General features: G+C 40.2%; 1 protein-coding gene and 1 long non-coding RNA gene across 9 annotated transcripts in view; one reads left to right on the top strand and one right to left on the bottom strand.

Moving 5' to 3' along the window:
• The window catches only part of LOC109460765 (uncharacterized), a 318,121-nt gene extending 314,561 nt beyond the window's left edge, over positions 1-3,560 (bottom strand). For 2 of the 7 annotated variants that reach the window (XR_016019545.1, XR_016019544.1), the window contains exon 1: positions 3,235-3,560. This is a non-coding gene — a long non-coding RNA (uncharacterized LOC109460765). The remainder of the gene's footprint in view (positions 1-3,234) is intronic. The other 5 variants (XR_012496611.2, XR_016019547.1, XR_016019541.1 and 2 more) reach the window with 4 other exon arrangements.
• A 327-nt stretch (positions 3,561-3,887) lies between these two features.
• The window catches only part of COL8A1 (collagen type VIII alpha 1 chain), a 155,059-nt gene continuing 139,475 nt past the window's right edge, over positions 3,888-19,471 (top strand). Inside the window, exon 1 of one of the 2 annotated variants that reach the window (XM_019756541.3) lies at positions 3,888-4,095. The gene's annotated coding sequence lies outside the window, so the exon portion shown is untranslated. The remainder of the gene's footprint in view (positions 4,096-19,471) is intronic. The other variant, XM_019756542.3, reaches the window with a different exon arrangement.

Here is a 19,471-nt window from a genome sequence, read left to right as displayed (position 1 = left end):
TAAGTCTGCTCGTGGTCCTAGACATACCGGCAGGCATTTATCTGCGGCATTTCTCTGCAAAGCTACTATACAGACACTATCCAAAGAAAAGTGAAATCTTAATACTATGCCATTTTCATCATGCCATTTCTGCTCGAAAGTCTTCCGTGACTCCTCATTGCCTACAGCATACAGTTCAGACTGCTGAGGTGACCTTCAAGGCCTTCCACAGGCTGACCCCACCTCTCCTTTCCTGTTTCTTAGACTCATTGTTCTGCTACGTAGGCCCTTCCCTTCAGTCATGCTGGCCAATTCACCACCCTCCGAATATGCATGTGTCTCCCCCAGCTGAACGCGTTCCTTCCCTTGCTCTGCTGTTCATCGCCCATCTATGCAAATGCTACTTTCCATGGCTCAGCTCAAATACCACCTCCTCCCTAAAGTCTCTTTGCTGCCCAACTACCAGGATTTCATGCTTTTTTCCCTCCATGAGAACAGAACTACATTCTTGTTTTCCTCTGCTTTGAATACCCCACACTGTCTGGTGTCTGTTCTTAATAAATATTTGTTAATTGATTAATTCTAAATAAGCCAAAAAATGTTTCCATTTTCAAAGCTCTTTAAAATAAGGTAATCATCTGTAGCTGTTATTAAATCCACACAATGGAAACTTCAGAGCATCTACTATGTTGTCATTGGATTCCTTTCTTTCCACAGACGACCAAACTAGGTCATTTCAAACCTCAGTCACCTTCAGATGGATTCTAGAAGGGCATGCTAAAAGTCAGAAAAGAGATCACATTCCTGGATTCCAGACTTTTAATCCAGATCTGCTACTGAATCAGATTCGGGCAAGTGTGAACTGGAGAAATGAACTAATCATTAGCATCATCCAAACAAAATGAAAGAAGCTCTTTTGTTACATTGGCTGAATATTCAGGTTTGAAAGGAGGGAGAAAGGAGGAAAACAAAGAAGAAAAATACAGCGGTCAATTGCCTTCCCTTAAAATGCCTTTTCTGTTTCTATTTTCCCCAACTATGTGATGGTACTGGAATGTTTGGGAGACATTAAATCAGGACTGAAAAGATAATTTGCTGTAATCTGATGAGGATATCTACTAATGTGTTTATTAACCAGATGCTCCTCTAACTGGGTTCTATTTAGTTTGCTCAGAACACATTTCTTTGCTAAACTAAAAAGTGCCAGAAGTGGTACCCTGCCTGTAAAATCACATCTGATTTCAGGAGTCAGCCCCAGAATAGTCAATGCAGTCCTATTTCTAGGTCCAGAAATGGGGTCATTCATTTCATAGACTTCATTTAATGGATTTGGCCACATCCTCAAAAGACAAACATACTATTTGGAAAGAGGAAAACTGAGTTATGGAGGGTGAGAAGAGAGTAAAAACAAATAGCAAATGGGCAGGAAAGCTAATGTGACAGTTCTATCTTTCTAAGCATTCATTAATTATTTCATTCATTCATTAAACTAATAAATACTGGCCATGCTCTATGTGTCAGTGCTCAATAGTCATTTATTCAATCACACTATACATATCAAATGAGTACTTATTTTCTGCTAGCTAGTTACCCACTAGATGTAACTTCTTCACATCCCAAAAAGTTACTGACTATAATTTAAATAGGGGCGCATATAGATGAAAAATTATAAATATTAAGACATATAATCAATGTCAAAAAATCATGAGTAACATTTGCATATTTTTCTAATGTCAAATTTGTTTATGATAAAGATATTAAGGTTTTCCTCTCATATATCATTAATCTTCCTTCATATTCCAGGTATACCTGGTCCTACTTGTTGATTCCCAGGCATATCCAATTGAGAATAAGCTTAGTTACAAAGAAAGCAATTGAGGCTTTGAGCTCTAGAGGCAGACAAGTAGGAAGACAAATATGTAAAAAATTAAGTCCAGTGGAATCTTAGCACATATGGCAGGTAGTATTATTAGTATCCAATGCCAGTATTGAGTATTTTCTTAACAGATTTCTTTAAAACCCTTTTTAATAGTTGTGGACCTCTCTAGACCAATGGTTCTTAAAGGGAAGAAGGAATTTTGACCCCCCCAGAGACATTTGGCTAAGTGTAGGGACATTTTCGATTTTCACAACTTGGAGAGGGAGGGTGCTACTGGCACCTGGTGGGTAGAAGCCAGAGATGCTGCTCAACATTCTACAGAGCACAGGCGAGAGCCCCACAACAAAGAGTCGTCTGGCCCAAGACGCCAGCAGGACCCACTTGGAGATGGCTTTTAGCCATCATTTTTCATTCTGTTGGCGCCTGGTAACCCCCAAAGACATCAGGATCTAATGTGAGACCAGGTTAGGTGTTCTATATGGTAGACTGATGCACAGAGTGCACAAGCTTTACAAGCGCTCAAGCTGTGGCTCCCTCTCTTGTTAGCTTGAGCTAATTGCTTAATCCCTTTGAGATTCATTTCTTAAAAAAAAAAAAAAAAACACACCAAAAAAACACTTCATGATATGGATCATAATTACCTCATAAGGTTGTGGTGAACACTGAAGCAAGCTTTATGACATATATGATTGAATATATATATCAAGTTATATGTAGTTATATATACCGCGTTTTCCCAGAAAATAAAACCTAACTGGAAAATAAGCCCTAGCATGATTTTTCAGGATGATATTCCCTGAACATAAGCCCTAATGCGTCTTTTGGAGCAATCCTTAATACAAGACCCGGTCTTATTTCCGGGGAAACAATGTTGTTTTATGTATTGTTATATATCAATATATTCAGTAAAAGTTCCCTTATTTTTTCCTAGCCCACCCACCCATCCTCCGGCCCCTCCCTAACCCCCCTCAGTATCGCCATCCTCAAGGCTCAGGTTCTCTTTCAAAATGCTTTTTAATTCCTGTGGTGGCAAAGATTAACCTTGGGCTGGGAAGTGAGTCACCACTCAGCAGCTAAAGAAGCTTGTTTTTCTTTCTCCGAATGTATTTGTTAAGAATTTCTGCCTGATTCTTCAGCGGCTTGTTGGTTGAATCCTCTCTTCATGTTTAAGACACAGAGAGGGCGAGCTACGGAACCAAGACATTTTCCAATCGTTAGGAATGAGACTTTTTTTTTAAATACCGAAAATAACCAGAGGGCAGAGAGCCCTGAAATCCTGTTACATAAGCCGATGTTGGAGGACCAGGGCTGGTTTTGAGGTTCCTTTCTCCAAAAGCCAATCTCTGCTGATCCGCCCCAACCTTTGCTGGATTTACCTTAAAGCTGCAGAAGTCTCAAGAGGGGGCCTGTGGATGCTGCACACGGCCGGCAGCACGAGGAGAATGCAAATAAGCACCGCCGGGAGTGACGAGGGAAGGGGCTGGGCTTTAGCAGCGGGCGGTGGGGTGACAGGGGCTGGGGGCGCCGGGGGCGGCCGGCGTTCCACCCAGCGGGTGAGGGTCCGCCCTGCGCTCCCGCTCACTCGGCGTCCACCCCGCGCTTGGGCTTTGCTCCTTGGGCGCCCGGCTTCCCTTTGCCTGGCTTAGGTTCAGTTTTCCTGAACCGTTATTTAGCTTTTCAAACTCACAGAAAACACCTTTAATTATAAGAATCACCCACAATCCTCCCCCCACCCCCGCCACCGCCCCCCCCAACAATGTCATAGAAAGGAAAGGAAAAAATCCAATTCCCCCTTTCCTTCCAGATCTTGCGTGTTTGAATGTCTCTTTCTGTCTCCGATTCATTTTCTCCCCAACCTTTTCCCCACATGCGGTCTATATCCCTTTCTCTATTTCTTTATTTCTCTTCGTTCTTTTTTTTTTTTTTTCGTTCTCCTCCTCCCTCCCTCTCCCGTTTCCACTCCTTCCTCCGCTCCTACCCCCCCGCCCCGCCGTCCCGTCGTCCCTCCCTCTTTCGGGCTCCTTGCTCTGCCCTCTCCGCCCCTCCGAGAGAAGAGTGTCCAGCTCCTCCCGAGGCCGCCCGCCCGCCGCTCCTTCCCTGCCCACCTACTATGAGGAGCGGCTCCTCCCACCTGCCCATAAAAGCCAAGTGCATGTTACCAGCACCAGATCAGAGCCCTTTCCTGGTCCTCTCCTGTGGGAGCCCCCAGCCTCTCTCCTGGATCTTACGTGCTCAAGGTAAGACCACACTTCTGCAGGCATCTGACCTACTAGGGGTTGCTGCGGGGAATAAGGCTCCTCTGGTCCACACGCATACTGCTGGGTTAGAGCTGATTCTTATGGATGCCAGATCAGCTGCTCCTTTAACTAGCAACTGGTTTGAAAACAAACTTCTGTTTGAACGGTAGAATAAAAGTTCATTTTGGGCAGAAACAGCAGCATAAATATTGTAAAAACCTTTTCTCTTTTTAAATCACTTTTCCCCTGGAGCTGACTGTTGCTGAGGTTAAAATGTATCCGTTTGGGGTGTTTTACTGACGTTTTTCATTGTAAATATCTCACATATCAGTGGAGGCAAGGAAAACTTTGTCCCATTGTCAAAAATGTACTTTAAAAGAACACAATTAGCTTCCTAAAAATAGCACAGTCAAAAGGTCTGCTAACAATTTTGTGATGTTTTCCAAACCCCCAAGACATCTTCTGTGAGTCCTTTAAAAAATATCTTTCCAGGTTTAAGCGCTTGGAAAAAATGATGATGTGAACGGATGCTCTTTACACAGGACGGCAATCAGGTGGCTGGTAGATAGGAAAGAACAAATCCAAGTTTACTAGCCAGGGCAGAATGTGCTCTCACAAAGCTATCTTTTCAAGAGGTCCTAAAATGAGAATTGGGTTGGAAGTAAGAAAGTGTATAAAAGGACTTCATGAATTTCTATACACACACCTAAACATAAAGCGTTTCAATATGTTTCACAGTAAGAAAAAAATACAGGCCAGATTATACAATACTTCTGTATATACCAGATGGTTGTAAAGAAAGATCAACTAGAAGGCTTTGGAAGTTTGAACCCTGTTTGCCACCTTCTTTTCCCTCATCCAGTAAATTAAAATTGACCTGATTGGCACAGGATTCTCACAGAGATACCGGTGGTTAAGCTACCCTCATTTTTAAAGACTGATATCTTCTTATTTCTGAGGTCCGAGAATGAGTGTTGTGCACCTGTGGAAGGAAAATCATACTCCACAGCTACTTCTGTAAAACCAGACACTTGGTCCATGAAGTTTGCCATCAAAATCTGTGGGCTGTGTGGGATGAAACTCTCTCATGTGGGAGAAAAAACCCTCTTCTAATGTTTCCTTTGGGGAATTGCACAAGACCGCTTCAAGACAGCAAACCAAAGCTGGCAGTCAGGAAACCAAACCACTATTTCAGCTCTTAAGGTTCTTAAAGTAAGAGAGGAAAAGTTCCACTTTTTTTTTTTTTTGCCTTGTTTATATTGTTTAACTTAAAAAGAGAAAACTCACCAAAGCTGTAAAAATTGCTTCACTATTAAGGAAAGCAGAATCATTAGAAGTTTAACTGAGGGTCTTCCAAAGTTATTCTCCTTATGGTTTGCATATCAAAAGAAATAATAAAGATATTTTAAAATTCTGTTTGGCATGGAGGGGATTCAATGCTATTATTCAAATGAAAGAGTTATATGTAAAGCTTTCTGTCATGTGAAATTTTGCTTCATTGGAAAAAATTATTGCAAGGAGTGCGGTTTCCTTTAAGAAAATGATATAAAATTACTATTGGCCAAGATAATATGTGACCTGGGCATATTAAAATAGCTTTTATCTCGAGCCACAGTGCATGCAGCTTGCTTCATATCTGATATAAGTGGGTAATCAACCATGACAAGAGCACAGGTATGGGACAAAGCCAAACCAAGTGTGTGGTATGTCCAAGTTCATTCTTCTTTTATGATAGTGCCGGACTAACGCCCATCATCACAAGGGTGAAAATACACTGCTTCATTCAGCAGATCCCCTTAAGGAAAGTTATCTTTTCTTAAAAAAAAAAACAAGTGCTCCCAGTGTAAAAAAGCTCCCTGTTGTTCCTAAGTTTGGGAATGAAAAGTGTTCTCCCAGGGTTTGCTTCTGCTTTTCCTGGCAGTTGATTCACTCCACTAGCTATGAGCCATTTAACAGTAACTGCCTTCCCCATGTGCCATCAAGTTCAACACCCTGAATAACTGGGTGAGATCATCCTAGATTGTTCATGATCTAACTTCCCTAAGGGCCTTTACAAGACACTTAAAGTGATTCTTTCTCCATAGGGTACACACCAGGCAAGACGACACTCCCCTTAAGTTTTTAGAAAAATCATTGGTGGGGTGTCATGTAGTTACCCCAGTGCCTCCCCCTTTGCACAGGATGTGGAGACATAACATGAGTCTCCTGTTTATGCCATTGTATGGCCGCCCCCAAATTAAGTTCATGGCCATAACCATCCAACATTATTCCAGCAGGCTTTGAATAACTCCTTTAATGTTTCTCAAAAAAGAAAAAAGAGAGCCTACCTGGTTCACTAGAGAAGAGGACGCGCTGCTGATTTTGAGGGACTGCTACACCTAGGGAAACACAGGTTATAGATTTTCTACTATTCTCAAAGGTACAAAACAATATTCTTTTCATGTTCAGAAAGTATATCCCACTGTATTTCCATTTGTGAACAAAAACCAAGGAAAGGAGAATGGAAATAAGGAGAATTGAGAGGGAAGCTGGGGAAAATCACTCCTAGGAAGTGCCTCAGGAAAATAGAAAGATCAGAATCTCTGTTACAAATGCAACTTCTTGTTGCCCCTATTTATGTGGAATATGAGATGTCGGAGAGCAAAAATCCATATCTGCTCTTGTTTTTCTTTTTTAAATCAAGGAGAGGTAAGATGCATCTCTACTGCGCCCTTCTCTAACAGAAAAGAACAGCTCAGTTCTAGAGACCAAAAATAAATGCAAGTCTGCCCCACATTAAAACCTACATGATTTTGCCAGTTATACTTTTAAAAGCTGTATTGTTGGTATAAAAACCCTCAGAACATATTTTTTAACTAATACGTGGCTCACACCAACAAAACCCACCCTAATTCTCCCAAAAGACCCAATGTGTGTAATGATTTGCAAGTTAGAGGTTGGAAGCAGCAATTTACTCCTGCTTATCCATGGTGACCCACTTGGGTATGGCAATTTGCAAAGTGATTCAGATGGAGCCGTATTTCTCAACATCCTCCAAGTAACCCTCTGAGCACTCGGTCTTTCTTCATGCATTGGTTTTCCCTTCCACTAGGCATGCATAAACATTCATGTGCATAATTCAAAGAAGGTACATATCCCGAAACTAGAATGCAGTCTTCTCTTTGGAGAGGTGCATTGTTCAAACTATTGAATGAAAAGAAAAACAAAAGGAGAGGGAGGAGAGGTGGAGGTTAAGGGGAGAATGAATGCCCTTTGGAATTTGGAGAATCTTTCTCTTTAGCTTTGTGTGAAGAGGACTCCTGACTAACCCAAAGCATCCAGAATTTTTAAAAAATAATAATAAGACCAGTTCACAGATTGTTACAAAATGGTAAGAATATCATGAAAAAGATCTTCCAGTGACTGGGAGTCATTAACAGCAATTTACACCCCACAGTACTAAATTAGAGATCTGCTAAACTTCCCCTTTCTAGAGAGACTGGGAGTGAAGAGTGGGAGAGAGAATTAAGCACATTTCAGCACTAACTGGTGATGAAAGGAGAACTGACTCTGGGTGGTGAACACACAATGTGATATACAGATGATGTATTATAGAATTATACACTTGAAACCTATGTAATTTTACTAACCACTGTCACCCCAATAAATTTTAATTAAGAAAAGAAAAAAGAAAAGGCACTAATCTGGTATTTCACTATTGCTTTGGTAACCATGAGGTTCTTTACAGTCTTTCCTCAAGCAAATAGACTTGCAGGAAAGGGGTTAAAGGGAGTCATCCGAGGTCAGAAAGTCTGTGATGTGGAGGCCCTGTGTATGCAAATCCACAAAGCCATGGAAGTTGCATGAAATCAAACTGAAGTGACTAAAACAAAAATGTTCCCCGAAACTGGTCATAGAGTAATCAGTTATATAATAATGAATTCTAACATCTCAATGTAGCCATAATAGCAACAGCAACTCCCAGTATCCATAGCTGATTATATAAAATATTAAAACACCCCTCATGGTTCACCTTCAATCACCTCTATTAAATTTTGTGCTCACTTCCATTGTCCTTCCTGGAAAATAAAAGCTGCCCTTCACTCCTTCCGCACAGGATTTGCAAATGCAGTCATGACCTCTCTGTGTTACCCTTTTTTTCTTTCAGTGGAAGAAATCTCTTTTCAATTCTTATAAATCCAGTTTCTGGAGTACAACTCATACTTGTGGCTTTTGTCATTACCAAAAGTCTCATACTTTTCTTAAATAGGATGTAAATTTTTACTCCAATAAATAAAAAGGCTTTACATTTTCTAAACCTTAATTCACATATCTGGAAGAAAGATAATTTAAATTTGCTACTTGCCTCCAATAGACTCTCTGGAATAAAGTTTCAAAGCAATTTTATTTATCTAATTCCTACTCTAACTTCTTGGGGGTTAAAAAAGTAAGTTAGAGAATCACAGACTATAAATGCTAAAGGGATCCTTGGAGCTAATTTTAACTAAAGTTAATTTTACAGCTGAGAAAAGGTCAAAGAGGTTGATATCTTGCCCAAGGTCACCCAGATGTGTGTAGCAGAACCAGGGCTGGAGTTAATGTAACCAAACTGTCCCATTATAGCTCTGTCTTGAATAACTATAATACGTCTTTCCCGCACAGTGTGTATCTCAGATGTCTCTGACTATACTGAGAATTCTGCTGGAACTTAACATTCATGTTTCTCAGAACCCATAACCTGGTAGAGGTTTTGGGCTGCAGCTGTACCTCTTCTACAGAATGTCTAGAAACATTGATCCAAACCTCTGTGAAGAGTGAAATCACTGATGGTCATCATTACAGGGACCTTTTCTGTTTTTTTCCATTCCAGGACCTAGTACATACCTAGTAGTCCCTTCGTCAATCTGTGTTGAGTGGGTGAGTGAATGAAAAAAAAAAAAAAAAAAAGAAGGCTGAGTAAAGTATAAAATATCCATTTTTCTTAACTCCTTCCTGGAAAAACAAAAATCCTTATAAAGAGTCTATAGGGACTTACAGGTACTCAAATCCCAATATATCAACTTTAAGATTCCCACTCGCTTTAGGAAATGTAGGAGAGTTCAATAGCCTTATCAATGACTAAGCCATTTCTCTGCCTGCAGTACCTTCACTAGTCCTCCCACATTTTCCTGAATACGAGAAACTATACCATTTTTACAACAGGCTTAAAAATCTAGTTCCACTATTTATGTTACAGAACAAATGTATTATTTTGGATGAATTTACAGCATAATCTTCTTCTCCCACCCAGTAGACACTGGCACCTTCCCAGGTCTTTAATGAGAAAAAGGCCAAAATACGCATAATGGACAGTCAGAGAAAACTTTGAGGGACATACTAGTTAAGGGGTGAAGGCATGAGATGTGCTGTGACAAAGGGGAGGAGTCATCAAGAGGTCAGGGGCATAGAGAACCGGATGGTGCAACTGAGAGGGTTTATTCCTGAAACAGAAAAGGGAGAAACTCCAGAGAATTTTGAGATGCTGGAGAAGAGATTTTAATATGACTGTCTGAACCAAGACCCTCTCAAATGTTTGAGAGATGATATCCTATTTGGGCCAGGCTTCTTTTGGTACAACACCATTTGAGGACTAGCTTTATAAGCATTATATCTATCAAAACTCTTCTTAACCCTCGACTGGACTTCACTTGGGAAAAGAGCCTCATTTGACCTCATTTCGCCTTGACTCTGACCCAGCATACTAACTCTATGTCATCAAAATATTCACAGCTAAGATCGCAAATACAATTTTTGGTAGTATTTAATGTTACTCCAATACAGAAAATGATGAAGGTAGAAAAGCATATTCATGCATCATTTCTGGAAACAATTTACCCTAAATAAGTGGACAGATGTGACCCCAGATGCGTCTCCACTTTCCTCTAAAACATGCCCGACAACTGTTTGCATATCTTTGAAATAGTAATTGTGTTTCTGAAATTGATTTATTGTATGTTAAAACTTACATGGTCTATGACTAAGCATCATTGTGAAAACATTCTTTTAAGTAAGTCTTTCTTGAAGACTGCCTCTCTTAAGCTCTCTATTGATGTGTTTACATCACAGGATATTTAGGCATTGGCATCATTTGATGTGCTGAGATTAAAGACAATTAATCACTTCATGTGCTACTTTTCCAACTCTAACTGAATAGGGCTGGGTGTGGGTGTCAGCTGTTGGCTTCTCCAGGAAATAAAATGTATCCAGCCTGTTGAGGAGCTTCTCTAGCCCCCTCTGTTAGCTAGATAAAACAGCTGTTCTTCTGAAAGCCCAGGCCACTGGCCTCCATAATTAAGGCTTCACGTACTAGGGCAACTATGGCTGATTTATGCAGAAATTTTGCTACCTGGAAGCAGAGTGGCTAAGCCACTGCTGCCTTCAGTTCAACAGGACAGCGAATCTTAAGAGCTGAAGAGCATTGTCCTGGGGCAGCTGGGAGATATTTTGGCAGATACGATCCCATTTAGTATGTTCCTCCAACTATCACCATACACTCTAAAGATAAACCTAAACTTAGTTCATAAATTCAAAGTGATGACTGTATATTATTATATGTCTTTAAACAGTTCTACTTAGTGACTGGCCAGTCTTAAAGTCCAGGGCTCATAGTGTTGATCGGTGCTATAAACTCAAACAAGTGGCCTCTTGGTAAAAGGCAGACACAAGATAAGGCCAAGAAGTACAGAAGGGAGACGCTAGGTGGAGCTAAGAATTTGTGGCTTCGGTGGCCAAGATTGTTGAGGTTGGAAGAATGAGGGAAGAAAAGGGATCTGCCGCAAAAATATGCTATTGAATCCACAATTCCTAGTCTAACAACACGTCCGCTTCCCCTTCCAGCTCCAGTTTATTCCCATCTCCAGCTGTTCACATGAGTGGGGAGGAACGTCCCTGACCAGCAGAGGGAACTAGGGGGCTAAGTGTCTCAGAACAGAAATCTGACTGCTTCCCAGAGGGGGCCCTGAGATTTGAGTTTTTCAGATAAAAGGCAGGGCAAGGTGTCCTTTGCCACCAGTATCTAACCTGCGCCGTGGGAATGTGTCACATTGTTGGTTTCCTTGCAACGTATCCCAAGTTAAGCCTCTAGGAATAAATCACCTGCATTTCAGCAATGCCAGAAATGTCCAGGCTTGTAGAAGTTTATTAGAAAGAAAACCAAAGCAATCTTAGAAAATGTTATTCCTGAGGCCACTACCAGCCAAGACTAAATGCTCAATTCAGTAATAAACAAACCCTGGCAGCTGGGGGGCATGAGAGACAAACACAGAGGGCGCCAAGGGCCCGAGAAGATCTCATGAGTTGAAAAGGGAAGTCCTGGGGCCCTGCCATGACTAGACCCTCCTGTCAACAGGAGAGGGGAAAGGAGCTGGAAGAAAGGATGCAGAAATGGGCCAAACAGCCTTCTCCAGTCAAGATGGCCCAGAACCTGCACTCCTGGATCTGGGTCTCTCCAGGGAGCAGCCAGAGCCCTGCCTAGACTTAAGTGAATACCTTTCCGTTGAACATTTCCATTGCACAGCTGTGTGGGGATGGCTTGTTAAGACTTGAGATACTTGCATAATTCAGAACCCTTTGGGGGATAAAAATCAATTAGGACCATACGAAAAAAAAAATCCTTGGCACACCAGAGAAGAACTGCTTGCTTTGTAAAAAAATATGACATTCACAGGAAAACAGAGCAGTCTTCTCTTTAAGGCTATTTCTGATGTCAATAGAGATGACGCTATGAAGTTGGTATGCATGTGGCCTGAGAAGCCCCGTTCCAGAAAATCTTCAGTGTGTTAATCTCAAAAACACCTTGACTCTTTCTGGGGCCTTGGGCAAGTCATTGATCCTCTCTGTGCCTTAATTTATTTATCTTGCATAGAAGAAAAATTCTCAAATAACCACTCTCTGTACCATTTAGAGACACTTGAGGTCTTGCCAAGTATTTTACAGAATGATGCTACTTAAGCATATGTTGTTACTGTCACTTAGTATAGTGAATGGGTTATGTGATCAACACCTGGCAATGCCTCATGGTGTTTACACAGAACCAAGTCAAAGGGAATAAAATTCCAAAGAAGCACATAACCTTCCAAGATATAGCAAAAACATTTTTGTGTTTTAGAATACAGAGGACAATTCCACATGTCTTAAAGGGTCAGACAAGGTCAAGGGTAAGTAGAACAGGGAAAAGAAAAAAATATATATATGGCTTAAGAGCCTCAAAAGGCCTATATGTTCACTTGTCCATATTTTGACACCAGTCTAAAGATAATTCCTCACACACAACAGAAAGGTTTTGTGATTCAAAACTTCTATTTTAACTGGAGAAAGATGAAATGTTTAATAATGACTGTTATATTGTATAAAATCTCTGAATGCCTCTTTTCAGCATTTTCCAAAGTGTGTTTCAAAAACAGTAATACCTGGGACAGTAATATGCGTTTATGCAGAAAAGGGTTGTATGGTCACAAAAATTTTAGAAACACTCAGTGAAACAATACGATCAATTTTATTCACTGCAAGACTTCACAAAGACCTTAATATGCTATGTATATAGTCTTCAAAAACGTCACAGTCACTAATGTGTCCTAAAATTATTTGATTATAAACCTTCCCAACCTGAAAGCATCTCTTGGGACTGGTATTCTATGGAACAGCTTGGGAACCATGTAGGAACCACTCATTATTTCAAGATCTGCTGGGCCATGGTACTGTCAGTGTTGCTAGCTTTTATGTAATATACATTGAGTGTCAGTATACATTATGTGTTATGTCAAACCATAATATAAGAAACAATTCCAGTGTGATTTCTAAACCCAGATGAAAAAGGAACAAAAGAAGCAGATGAGCATATCTTGGACCCACAGTTGAGTTAATAACAATAATAATAATAATAATAATAGCAGAAATGCCAGAATAATTTAAGTATTTTACCAGTTCTAGATAGAGAGATGGATGGATGGATGGATGGATGGATGGATGGATGGATGGATGGGAGAGAGGGAGAAAGGGAGAAAGGCCAGAAGGTCAGAAGGTCAAACAGATTGAAATGATCTCTTCCCTCTTCTTTCCCAACTGTCTGGATACTGTATTATAAATAGAGAAATGGCCAACAGTGAGCAATAAGTCCAGTAAACAAGGGGCCTAAATAATTCCATTAATTAGCTCGACAGTCTCCAAACTGATCATTTTGTTTCGCCTTAAAGACCATTAAATAACTGGGATCCTTGGCCAAACATCTTCCCAGAGCATTTACTTTCTCATCATCAATAGGCAGCTAATTCCTATAACAGGAACACACTGACTGGTATTTGTATATCTTGCTTCACCAGGGATTATTTGGTTTATCTATGACACTCAGAGCTCCCACCCCTATCAAATTCCCTATTTCTCTTAAGGGCCCTACTCTGGGAATTCTCTTTCCCCTTCTCAAAGGTGATGCCTGGAGGCCAATATCCCAAACGCAGCAGAGTGGAGCACCCTCTCCTTTAAGAAAATAAATAGCTAACAGTCATCCAAGGCAGACACTCAAGCTCATCATTATTAGTTATAATAGATATTATGTATTAAGTGTGTAACAGGACCAGACATTGTGCTAGTCTCATTATCTCTATTCCTTATATTAACCCTACAAGGACAGTATTATTATTCTCAATTTAAAGATGAGAAAAACTGAGCCTCTACTTGGTCAAGCGACTTGCCCCGGGTTACACAGCTAGTAGGAAGGGGCAGAACCAGTATTCCCGTCAAGATCATACTCCAAAAGTCCATAGAATTCCTGTTGCCTCTCCTGATGTCGTTTCAGAAAAGGGAGAAAAAGCCTCAACTCCCTATGACAATGCCTCTGACTCATAAAGAAAGTGGGAGAATTCCAGTGGCTCTGTTCCTAGACACTGCTGACTGGCTCTGTTTCTTGTTTAATACTGTGATTTTAATTTCTTTTTCTTTCTTGTATTTTTTCCTAAAAGCATGCTGTCATTTCAGAGCCAAAAAAGTAAGGGCTGTGTAACTAGAGAAAAAAAAAAAAAGTTATCATTTCTCCCTAGGGTAATTTGTAAGAGCTTAGATTTCTCCATAAATTCTCCCCAGTGATCACAAGTTGCTTGGATCGATCTGGTAAAGAGAGTGACAACCCAGCATGTCATTCCTAAGGCAGTAGAAATTCCCATGATTGTATGTGAAACAGACTAGAACAAAGTCACTGCGGCACATTAAAGAAAGTTGAATCTGGCTCGTCAGATCACTCCCTTTGGCGTTACTTTTACTATAATCCATAGCCAGATGGTGAAAATCAAGACAACTTAAATGATTCCCTCAAGCCATGTGAGTCACCTACACAAATGTCTATGTTGTCTACACCTACTGCTTAACCTGCTGTGAGGGTATATATGGAAATAAGTATACCTCGATCCCTTCCTTTGTTCTGTGCCAAAGACAGAACAGGAAACAAGGTGTAGCTCTTTCCATAGGATTGCATTCTGCTATACTTTCTTGCTTTTGTACTTGATCTTCCCTCTCTGCATGTGGTATTCCCTTCTTAATCTACTGAAATAATTTGTATTCCTCCAAATTCAGATCAGGTGTCCTCCTCTGAGAAGACATGGCTGCCACCAGCCTGGATCAGGCTGCATCGTGCACCTCCTCCATGCTCTCTAGCACTTTGTTCATAGCCCTGCCGTGGCTGTGGCCCTCTGTACATGGCTGTGGCATTGGCTTGTTTTATGTACAAGACTATGAGCTCATTGCAGAAGGATTCATGGCTTGTTTATCTCTGCACCCTCAATGCTTTGCCTATAATCGGAACTTAATACATGTGAAAAGGAGGAAAGTAAAAAAGGGATGGGGGAACAAAATACAGTGATGGTGAATGAGAAGGCTCTAAATATGCGTTTCTCTATCCCCATAGATTGTTCCAAGACACACGTGGGCCTAAGTGCATTCATGCGCGTGCACGCGCACACACGTACAGTTACTAGGCCCAATTCTGGAACTAACTATGGTGTATAAGGTGAACTCCTATTGGTATACTAATATTAAATATTGGTCATTTATGTACCAAATTACATAAGGGAAAATTATTTGCTGGGTGGCACCACTGTCCCAAGACTGTCAGTATTCTGCTCAAACATTTTCAATGGAATTATGAAATATAGAACACCTTAGCTTAACAGTGACATCCTTCAACCTCTCCCACTCCAGTCTCTCTTTCCATTTTCATCTTTCTCCAGTTGGTAACAGGAATTTGACCTAAGCCTGACAAGATATTATTTCTTCAAACATTCCTTTTTCTTCACTGAATGTCCCTATTGTCCTTTTCAATACTTAAGTCTTCCTAAATATTGCATCCTGAATTGATCTTTCCCTATTCTCAATGGACAAGCAGTTACTATAAATGTCAGCTATATGTAGTAGCCTATATACTGTATTGAAGAACTCAGGGCTGTCTATTACTTTCTGCAGTGATGGAAATGTTCCAAATCCGAGCTGTCTGATATGGCGGCCACCAGCCACATGTGGCTTCTGAGCACTTGAAATGTGGCTGAGGTACTGAATTTTTAAGTTTTAGTTTATTGTAATCTCTTTATATTTCAAATTAAATAGCCATGTATGGCTCGTGGCCTCTGTATTGGACAATACATATTTAACCTTTCATGTACTGTGCTTTGTAGCCCTTGCTGAGAATGCAAACCACTAGAAATGTTGAATAAATTGCCTTTTTGTATCCCCAGTAAATGCCATAGCCACAGTAGTGTTCATTAAATGTTGTATTCAATGCATTGCTTGACTGGGTCTTCCTCTGATTATTATATTATCTTAAGGAAGTCTCACCTACATAAATAATTTTAATAAAATAGTACAGATGGTATTTGCTTTTTATTTAATGGCTTAAATTCACTCCGAATGGTACTATATCACTACTTGGATGTTTTATCACTATACAAACAAAATGAGATGAAGAGTGATGTGAGCCTCTGAAAGAGAAAGTTCCATTGTTCATTAACATCTCTTTTCCTTTTTGGGGGCAAAAATGTGTTTTAAATACCTGATGACATATAGAATTGCTTCAATTTTCAATGTCACCATTTCAACAGAGAAAGACTGTCCCCAGGTTCAGCTAACAGAGTCTTCCTTTTCTGTCTCCCTGAAACCCCATCGCTTTCTGAAGGAAGTTAGTTCTTTATCATAGATTTTCCCAGAGCATTTGTGTCTCTCTTTCTGGTGAACAACCTGAGTCACTTGGAAGAAGACTAAACCCTCTACTAGGAGGTCAGGGGAGGTAGCATGTCTTTGGAATTTGACAATGATGTGCCCCTGGCACTTGCTGGCTTACAGAGGGCCCTCCAGGAATCGTTATGCCAACCCGCCAGCAATGCAATAAAATCCTGTGCCTGACAGAGCCAAGAGCAATGTGATCAAACTGTCTGGCTGCAGATTCGATTCTGACTTACTAATAAGCTTTCAGAAAATAAACCGGTTTAGAAGGAGTCTCTAACAGCAACAGTTTACAGGAGATGTTGAATGATTTCGGGGGTTGGCCACATGACATGCCTTCTTTCTGACTCAGGGAAGAGTGGGACAAGGACCGAGGAGACTGAAGAAGCCCAGGCAATCAGCTGCATCTTTTCCATTCACAGCTAAGTTTATTTGGAGTGACTGGAAAGACCTTCAGCGAAAACTTCTTTTTAAATGACAAAAGCCTTTACCCTGTTATCATGAGCCAGACAACATCAAGAAATAATTATTGGTGTGTATTTTCCCCTGCCTTGTAAAATATTTACAAATTGCAACACAAACACACTTTAGAGTAAATGGTAAAAAGATAGCGATAACATTTCCCTTGTAAATTTTTTACATTTAACCATAAAAGAAGCACCATGTGTTTAAATCACATTTGAATACATAGGAAAAAAAGTCTTATAGGCTGACAGTGACTTATCTGCTGAGCCAGGGACTAAAGAAAAAATCCATAACTCCTTTTGTTTTTATGCATTTTGTTTTTATGAACTAAAATTCACTATCAGCACATCAGCAAAAGAGTATTAGTAAGTATCTTAATTTGGGAACTTTAAAACACGAAGATATTGATGATGACAATAATTAACCTTTACAGAGAAATTTACAGTTTATGGCATGTATTCTATATACATTCCTTCATTTGACTTAAATGAGAAAGGATTTTGTGTACATTTTACGTATGAGGCAGTGGAGACTTAGAAAGATTAAGTAAATTTCACAACTTCATTTAGATAGTGAGTGTTGGAGATGGAACATGAGCCTGCATCCTCCTATTCCTGAAATCCTATTCTTTCTACTAATCCAGGCTGAGCCTCTACATTATCACATCCCAGAAAGGTCCAGAGCATCCTAGCAGCATAAATGAGAAACTGCAGCAAAGGAAAAGAGAGTAAGGGTTACTTAGTAAACAAGATTGAGTGATTAAGAATGTGCTTTTCAAAAAGATAGAAATCAAATTCCCAACAATAATAGAAGTTAATATGTATTCAAGATTCACTCTGTGCCAAGCAGAATGCTGAAAGCTATATATATAGAGAGAGATTCATATTTTATCCTGATCACTTCCTGCGAGAAAGGAAACTATGTGAGAGGTTAAGTAACTTCCTCAAAGTCGAAATGCTAATGGAGCCAGAATATGAACCCAATAGATCAGATTCCCGAGCTCTCCTCTTTAACTGCTACGCCGTTGACATTTTATCCCCCAAAGAGTCATTCACAACATCTTATTAATAATCTGTGGACAAACAGATTTGCAGTGATGGAAGGACCAGCAGCATAAGCAATGCCACTGATAGTCAACAAAGTAGTTTTGTAGCTTGTCTTCTGTACGGTTTACGATTATAAAGAACACACAATCCATTTTAAGCCAGCCTGTAATTTTTAAAGGATATTTTAAAATCTCCCTTTTAATTAGTGCTAAAACGCATGTCATTTATGAGGAAGAAAACAAAACATCTTAAATCATCTATGAGAAGCCGCTGTAGTATCATAAATAAAAGCACTGAATTTAGCATAATAAGTCGTGGGGTCAAGTCCCGCCTCTGCCACCTACCAATGCAGCCACCCTGCATCGTCAAGACAGTGAGTCTCACCGAATCTTCGTTTCCTTTGCTTTAAAATAAGTCTACCGCTCAGGATTGTCACAATTGTTAAATAAGATAATAAATGAGAATGTGTCTGGCACTCAGAAGATGCTCAATAAAAGTTATTTGATAATAATGACTATTGATTATCGAATGCGTACTTAAGTGCCAGCATAGTAGGCATTTCATTGAGAAGAAGCTTCAACTGAGGCTTTCTACATATTGCAAATAAGGGCACTAAGGATCTCTTTGCCTTGTAGTTCATTTCATAAACTCTGGACTCCCACTCCTGGGAGCTGCTATGATGGCAGTGTGGGCTCTTAATGAACTGAGTTAGATGTCTGGTCTTTTAGGGTTTTCTTGAGGGAGAAGGAAAGTTGTTCTTTTGGTTTTGTTGTTGCTATTGTTATCATTTGTTTGTTTGCTTGCAACAAATGGCGCTATTTCAATCTCCCCACCAATTCCCCAAGGGAAGGAATTTCCATGATTTGCACATCCCTTCCCAAGTCAGAACCACCTCCCTCTCTTCACCACGGCAATGCAGCTCACGTATAGGCAGTTGAGGCATCATCAGGAAAAAGATGGCTGTCTTCGGTGTCTCAGCTAAGACCTTAGTCCATTCCATGGGCTGTGGGAGTTTTATGTTGCTCTGCTCTACAGCATTCCCACTGAGGCTGCCAGCATCCCAAATGTGTCCTGGCCCCTGCATTTTGATGCAGTAATATCTTAAGCTATGTGTTTACTTCCTACAACATTCAATGTCAGCACACCCAAAACATACATGAATTTCATTTTCCTGTTAAAAAGATTCTAACTTTTCATCCTTAATTAATAGAAAAAAAGTGGCTCTATGAAGCCCAATGTTAAAATAAGGGAAATTATAAGCTGTAGTGGGAAGGCATTCTAATTCATAAAAACAAAGGAAGAAGGACCATAAGAATTTTAAAAGGCTTAGTCCCTCAAGTTCAATTACCCTAGTTTTGTTTGTTTAAGACTCCAATCTCAACCTCACTTATTCATTCATTCAACAAATATCTACCGGGGACCTACCATGCTCTAAGCCGTGTGCTAGAAACCATCAAGGACTGTTTCACCTGCGCCCATGGTTTTGCAGCTGAAAGGCATAGAAACCAGTAAAAAGCCGCATGGAACATAAATGCACAGGGATATGTGACAACCCCTTTTCTTCCAAGGGGAGGCCACTTTTTGTGCATTTTTTATGCTAATCAAAATGTTGTGAGCCTTCCCTGGGGCATGTGTCCTCTCGCAACACA

This window comes from Rhinolophus sinicus, chromosome 17 (assembly GCF_057876585.1).
Source record: "Rhinolophus sinicus isolate RSI-liver-muscle chromosome 17, RSI-T2T, whole genome shotgun sequence".
Classification (NCBI taxonomy): Eukaryota; Metazoa; Chordata; class Mammalia; order Chiroptera; family Rhinolophidae; genus Rhinolophus; species Rhinolophus sinicus.
This window is presented reverse-complemented; position numbering and strand designations above follow the sequence as displayed.